The sequence below is a fragment of the Pygoscelis adeliae genome, unplaced genomic scaffold (assembly GCF_000699105.1).
Source record: "Pygoscelis adeliae isolate BGI_AS28 unplaced genomic scaffold, ASM69910v1 Scaffold167, whole genome shotgun sequence".
Lineage (NCBI taxonomy): Eukaryota > Metazoa > Chordata > Aves > Sphenisciformes > Spheniscidae > Pygoscelis > Pygoscelis adeliae.
Window position 1 is genome coordinate 6,989,171 of NW_008825428.1, and position 6,657 is coordinate 6,995,827.

Sequence of the window (6,657 nt, forward strand, 5' to 3'; positions counted from 1 at the left end):
AAAATAGTGATTTAAATTGCAGTTTAAATGGATTTTGCAGCACACTGAAAGAAAGCTGAGTAGTAGAGCTTACAGCTGGTTTCCTGTTGCCTCTTTGCATTTTGATGCCAATACTCTTAAAAATATTAATTACTTGTAGTTACTTTACCTGATAACATTTACAAGTCTAATGTACCAGGGGGCCCTCTTGCAAGCATAATATAGTTAAATAAATACATTCACTAAAATTCATCTAGCAAAAGGATAAATACAAATCCAAATATCACACAATACACAAAAAGCTAACTGAAGTCTTGCTGTGGCTCGTATTTGGGAAGGGTTACATTGCCCTAAGAGGAAACAAAGAAATCCAAAAACATACTGTTGGTGCCATAAGTCCCTGTTTAATGACTGAGAGTTTTCTTTGGATTCTTTGTGGTTTTTTAAATAAATCCCTTAACTCTCTCCCACCACAATACATATCGTTAAAAGAAATCAATACCATGGTGATTTTTCAGCTCTAACATCCTTTCGATGTAGGCGGAAATTAAATACAATGCCCTCGCAAGTGGCTTCCTAAGACTGATATTCAGACAGCATAATCTCAGTGGGGAGTAAACAATGTGGCCCTTAGAGGGACTGGACTTCATGAAATTCACCCTGTGCACACACTAGAGTTTTACTTCTGCAGTGAGCATGAAATAGGGCTTAGGAAGGGATGTAGAGTTTCACAGCCAAACTCTCTGGAATGAGCAAGAGTTTTGCAGTGAAAATTCTATAACTCTGAAAAAATCAGAACTGCTTTCAGTCCCTCAACTAAGTATCTCCCTTGTCAGTAACTGAGGGATTTTTTTTTCCTTTGTTGATGTTGCTATATTGCTTAACAAGATACAAAAGCACTTGAGAAAACGTGAGAAAACGGGTTCCTCCATTTCACTTCTGCCTAAGGGTAAACAAATTGCATTTTGAAAGACCTTAAAACACAGTTTCTGAAATGTTTTAAAACTGTTAAAAGGCTCCATTGTAGAACTCCATCTAAGTATGCTCACATGCCTCCTTCTTCCAGATGACAACAACTGGAAGAGCCCTCACTTCTAAATCATCTGCAGCTGGCAAGTAAGCAAAGGAAGAAAAAGAACAAAAAAAAAAAAGGAAAAATAATTTAATAGTCTTATTCTAGCCTTGTCTTCTCCCTACATACTCTATACTTTTCTTTCTCAGTTCTCCGTCTTTTTGGATACATTGATAATTTACACTATTCTGCATCAAACTAGAACAAACTCTGTTTTTGTTATACACAGGCTATGACTATCTGGTATAATGGCTAGATAATAATAACCAAGACAGTGTTGCTACTTGTAAGTACGCACAAGATAGCCCAGAAACCACATTCCAACCTCTACAGTCAATCTCAGAAAGACAAGTTCCGAGTAGGTGAATATGAAGTCACTTCACAAGATGGAATGTGCTAACAGATCCCGATTCTGAATTTTTGCTGAACACATATTTAACCATAAGCTGATGGGCTACGCTGAAATAAAATTAACATCACCGCATAAGTAGAAACGCTAAAGAAGGCAACAAAAGGAATTCTTCATTTTAGGGGTAACGTATGAGCAGCCAGACTAAAAATGATTAAATTCATGCTATAAAATACCTTATGACTTCAGCACAAAATTGAGTTCAGACATTTAAACAAATAATCAAATAAACTTGGGTTCCAGCTCATAAAAGAAAAAATTATCAAGGACTATTATTCTGTGGCTAAGCAAATTACTGAGCCATAGATCATGGGAGACAAAGTATTCTGGAGAATACATGTTTGCTATTTGCACATTCTGGGTTCTCATATATTTAAATAGCAGCAACACTGCAAGATTGGTGTGAAGTCTTAGTTCTACACGTGTCTGTAACTGCAAGGGCAACAATACTCTTTGGTATACATGAGGGGCTAAGAAATGGGAAGCATGACTGGAGAGCATTATGGTTCCTTCCAACACACGCAGTAGGGCTTCTTTCCAGATGAAACCACGGTATGAGAAAGGAGAAGGCCCAGGCACCCCGGCCCCACCCAGTACCTCACCCTAACATAGAAGCAATGCTTAGATGTATTCTTTAGTGATATATCAATATACAGGAATGAGAAACCAGCACAGCTGATTAACTGAAACATACTCAGGGTTTTCCCCTCCAAAACATTTCTGTAAGTCACCCACAAATAGTGCAGTCTGCCTCTACATTGCAGCGCTATTATAATAGAAGATATCACTCTGCATATGAAGAGCTGGATTTTGACTGGCTGTCAGAAAAATCCTACAAGAATTTATCATCCAACCATTTGTTACACGTAGCATGCAGCTGTGAGTTGCACATTTTTTGTGTTTCGGTCCAGAAGGGATTACCTACCTACAGCAACATTACATACAGCATCTGCCTTACTATTTCATTTTCACATTAACCTCAACCCTTTTGGGATGCAAGACTGATACAGTACTACACAGACTCAGAAGATCCTTCTCCCCTAGAAAAGACTCAACATCTGGTTCAATTACAGAGAATACGATAAGCCCAAAAAATAGCACAATTATCAAAAAACTCACTCACAGACTATTAGATCCCTCAGAGGGGGAAAAAAGCTTCTCTGCTGTGACATTTGAAAGCTCGAACTCAGAAACAAGTGCCTTCATTGAATAACTCATTTATTTTTAATTTCACTCTGCGGAGGCAGACAATTAAAGGGGACTCAGGCAAAGGAAGATGATATATCAATGGAAACGCACCTTTCTAAGAAAAAGAAGAGATAATTACAGATTCACTTTGAGCCTGAGGATTTGCTCACTAGCTCTAGGGTTATTTTACTAAACACCAATATACAATCAAATACTGCATTAAAAAAACATCATATGCTGACCAGCATAACCATTTCCAATTGTTTAATGAATTTTAGGAAATAATCTTACCTAGAACACAGGCACTTGTTCCTGCTCAGGAAAAGATGCACATGAGAAAGAAAAGCAGTAAAGAAGTACCGAGATAAGAAACCTTCAGGGATGTTTCAAGAGAAGCATAAAAACAACTACTGTTTGATTCCCCTTTGTTATTGAAATAAAAGACTCTGTATAGTGTTTGCCAACAGTGTTGTGTAGAACAGATAATTTACTATCTTTTTTCCATCCTCCTAACACAGATAACTCTCGGGACTCTAAGCCCTGACCAACTACTCTGACCAAACAAGACAATACGAAAAAAAAAAAAAATCAGAACTCACTGAGCAATTAAATTAATTCCTTTATCAGAATAAAGTTAAGGATCACCTTTTAAAGAGGTGGTATCACTAGATATAACACCATATGTTTATTATAAATCCACTGCAATATCAGAAGTTGTCCATTTCCAAAATTTCTATTCTGGTGTGGTTACAAGCATAGGAAGACAGACATTCTCATGAAGCTTCTTCCCCAAGAGGTGGAACAGTCATTAAAACTGCTCATTTTGAAAGCTTTCCCCCTTTTCAGTTGATGCTAAATTTTAGCATGAGTATCAAAGTGAAATATTAGCACTACAGCACCAAAATTTGAAGTCAAGTGCTCTCCCACTTCCACACACAAGGAACATGCATTCTGGTGCAGTGACTGGCTGAGGGAATTAGGAATGAAAACCAAAATAATATTTCCCCTAAGGATGTGCTCGGTATAAAACCCAAACATCTCATGTCTACGCTTAAGCTCTGAACATTGTCTGCGTGACTCTCCTTTCTTGTATCTCTTCAGTGTTAGACTAAAAAAACAAAAAAGGGCTTACATCTGAACTGCCAAATATAACTGAGATCTGTGTATAAGTATTATGCAGAATGAACAGGTACAATACAGATCTTAAGCACCTGTGAAGCTCCCATCACCATAAAATTAAAGTATCGCACCTAGTAATTTGGATCTACCACGATCTTTTCTAAAGATACCAAGAGCAGGCATCGCACAGCCTGAAAATATCAGCTGACAGTTTTGAACCTCCAGGCCTCATGCTTCTCAGGGTCCTCCTCCGGGATGCTGTCCCTCTGGGAGGGGAGCAGTGGCTGCAGCGGGTGCAGTGGCAGGCTGTGGGGGGTGGGCAGCAGCCGCCCTGCCCACTAGGGCACCCACCGCTCCATGCCACTCACGGACGGTTCCAGTCGGTCCTGCAGCGCTGCTGGCCAGCCACTGCCTGCCAAAACTGCTGCCCATCGGAGTGGCACTTCAGGGACATACAAGAGATGCCCAGGGAGAACTGAAGAGACAAGATAGCCAGAGGGACATTTGGGGGACCTCATCCTACCGTGCCACCCTCCCACATACTTCAAATAAACGACTGCCATAGATCTAGATATACTTATTAGGCTGAAAGACACCGACGACGAAGCAAAGGTAGTTCAGTAAAATGCAGAGAACTACTATTTGCTATCAAGAGAAGATGGTAAAGGCTCTAAAGCTCAGAATCTTTCAAAAAGAAGGAAAAATCAGAATGCATTTAGATATACTTACTACCTTTTAATTTTATTTTTGCCTTAAATATTTTTAAAATATTTTAAAAAATACAAACCTGGATTGTTTTCTAAACCCTTGACTTGAAGCAATATAATAGAGAGTTGAGGACATGATGAATTTCTTCATATGCTCAGTTTTCCTGTGCCATTTATTTGTTATGCCACAGCAAATAAGTGTTCATTGCACTGACATTTACATTAGTAGAAATAATTAGCCCAGCACATCAAAAAAAGGGCAGCACTTGATTTAGTTTGCGACATCTGATTGACTCAAGGTTATTTCATTTTTGAAACACTTACATCAGACTTTCTGTGCTTTTAGTTTCTAGAATATTATGGACAACCCAGTAGCATCATGCCATCAATTCCAAATTAAAGCTGTTAATAATGTTATTTAGAAAATGCCAAGCTCCCCAGGCATTTCATTACTGAGATTTTTTATAGACAGGTATAAAAGCTGTTATTGCTGCACTATGATTATATTGTTAAAGTCAAGAAACTGCAGAAAAAAATAAGTTAAAACATGAGTTTTAAAAACATCAAATTTCCTGTTGACCCAATGTATGAGTGCTTGAGCACTGGGTGAATGAGAACTCTGTAAGGATGGATTTGCATGCTGGGAAGTTGTGATTTATCACGTCAAATTATGGAGGATTACAGGTGTTTAATAATATACATCGGTATGAGAAGACTAACAGCCTTCTTTAGCACAGATCCTGTCTTGCATTCATCATTCATGGATTAAGAGCTTGCAGTATGCACTGCCATTCAGGATGTAGAATTTTAAACACACGTATTTTACAAGTTTTCAGGAAAAGGGTTCTTGGACTCCTACTATGTTGACTATATCAGGTAACACTCCAAGCAAAGTTCTGAGCTTCGCAACTCTGATGTATGTTGAATCTATCCTCAAAAAATTATTTCTCATTTCTTTTAACATCTAACATTCCAAAACATCCATTATCACTTCAGTGAAAGGACCGTGGCTATTTCAGTTAATTTGTTATAAGAACAATGAGTCACATGCTGGCATCTCTTATTACTGTAAAACAGAAGCAACCAGAAAGTTGACGTTTTTATTTCCTGTCTGCTAAGAATGACTCAGGTAACACAGACAAAAGTATTCTAAATCCTCAAAAGAACACAGTGGAGTGGGACAGAATAGCGCCAAGTAGCTACCCTGGGCACATCGCAGTATGTCTAAACAGATTTTTCTGTATTTCGGTTAGTGTCCATTGCCTTTTGCCCCTTCCCTCAGCACCACTGAGAAAGGTCTGGTTCTGTCTTCTTTACTCCCCGCAGTCAGGTAGTTACACCCACTGGTAAGAGGGGTATAAATACCTCGTCTTGTTAAGGCTAAACAGACGCAGCTCCCTCAGCTTCTCCCCATATGACAGGTGCTCCAGTCCCTTCCGATGGGGGCGAGGACATTACCTGTTCCACAGACAAGGAATAAAATGCACTGAATTCTGAAGGAGTTTGGACCCCGTACCTGTTGAACCTGAAACACCATGAATTGCCAAAGGTGACCTACAAAGTGTAGCAGTGAACATTGGCTTCCTAAATGATACAATTTCAACTGACTGTAGGACAGGAGGTAGGGTCTAGACTGAAGGGATAATTAAAAAAGATTCCTCAGAGCGAGCAACTCCCACCTCTTTCTGCCTGCTGGTCTAAGCTGCTGACAGATTTGCCCAATAACTAAAACACCTAAACCAATCTTTTCTTAATGTTTTATTTTCACTTGTCTCAATTCCAACTTAGTGAAAAGAAACCAAACTCAAGATCTAAATGAACTAAAGCACACGCTGAGTGTGCTGCTTCTCCAGGTCTCCTCCTTCAACTCAACACTGCTTTGCCAACACAACAGGGTAAGCTTGCAGAAAAGCCTGCATCCATACTTGACTATTCATTTTGGGAAAGTTTAAAAATCATAGCTGATGTTGCATTAATTCTGCATATTTTTAATGACTGCCTCTTTCAGAAGTTATTTTTTACATCAAAAAACATGAAAAGGGTTTGAAGAGACTCAGCAGGATTTTTGCCAGCGTAGCTACTGGTTGGCTTTTGAACCAACAAAGGTCTCTGTAAGACCCTTCTGATGAACAATATAAACAATGATTGTGAGTGACTCCTGAAAGAATTTATTATATGACAGG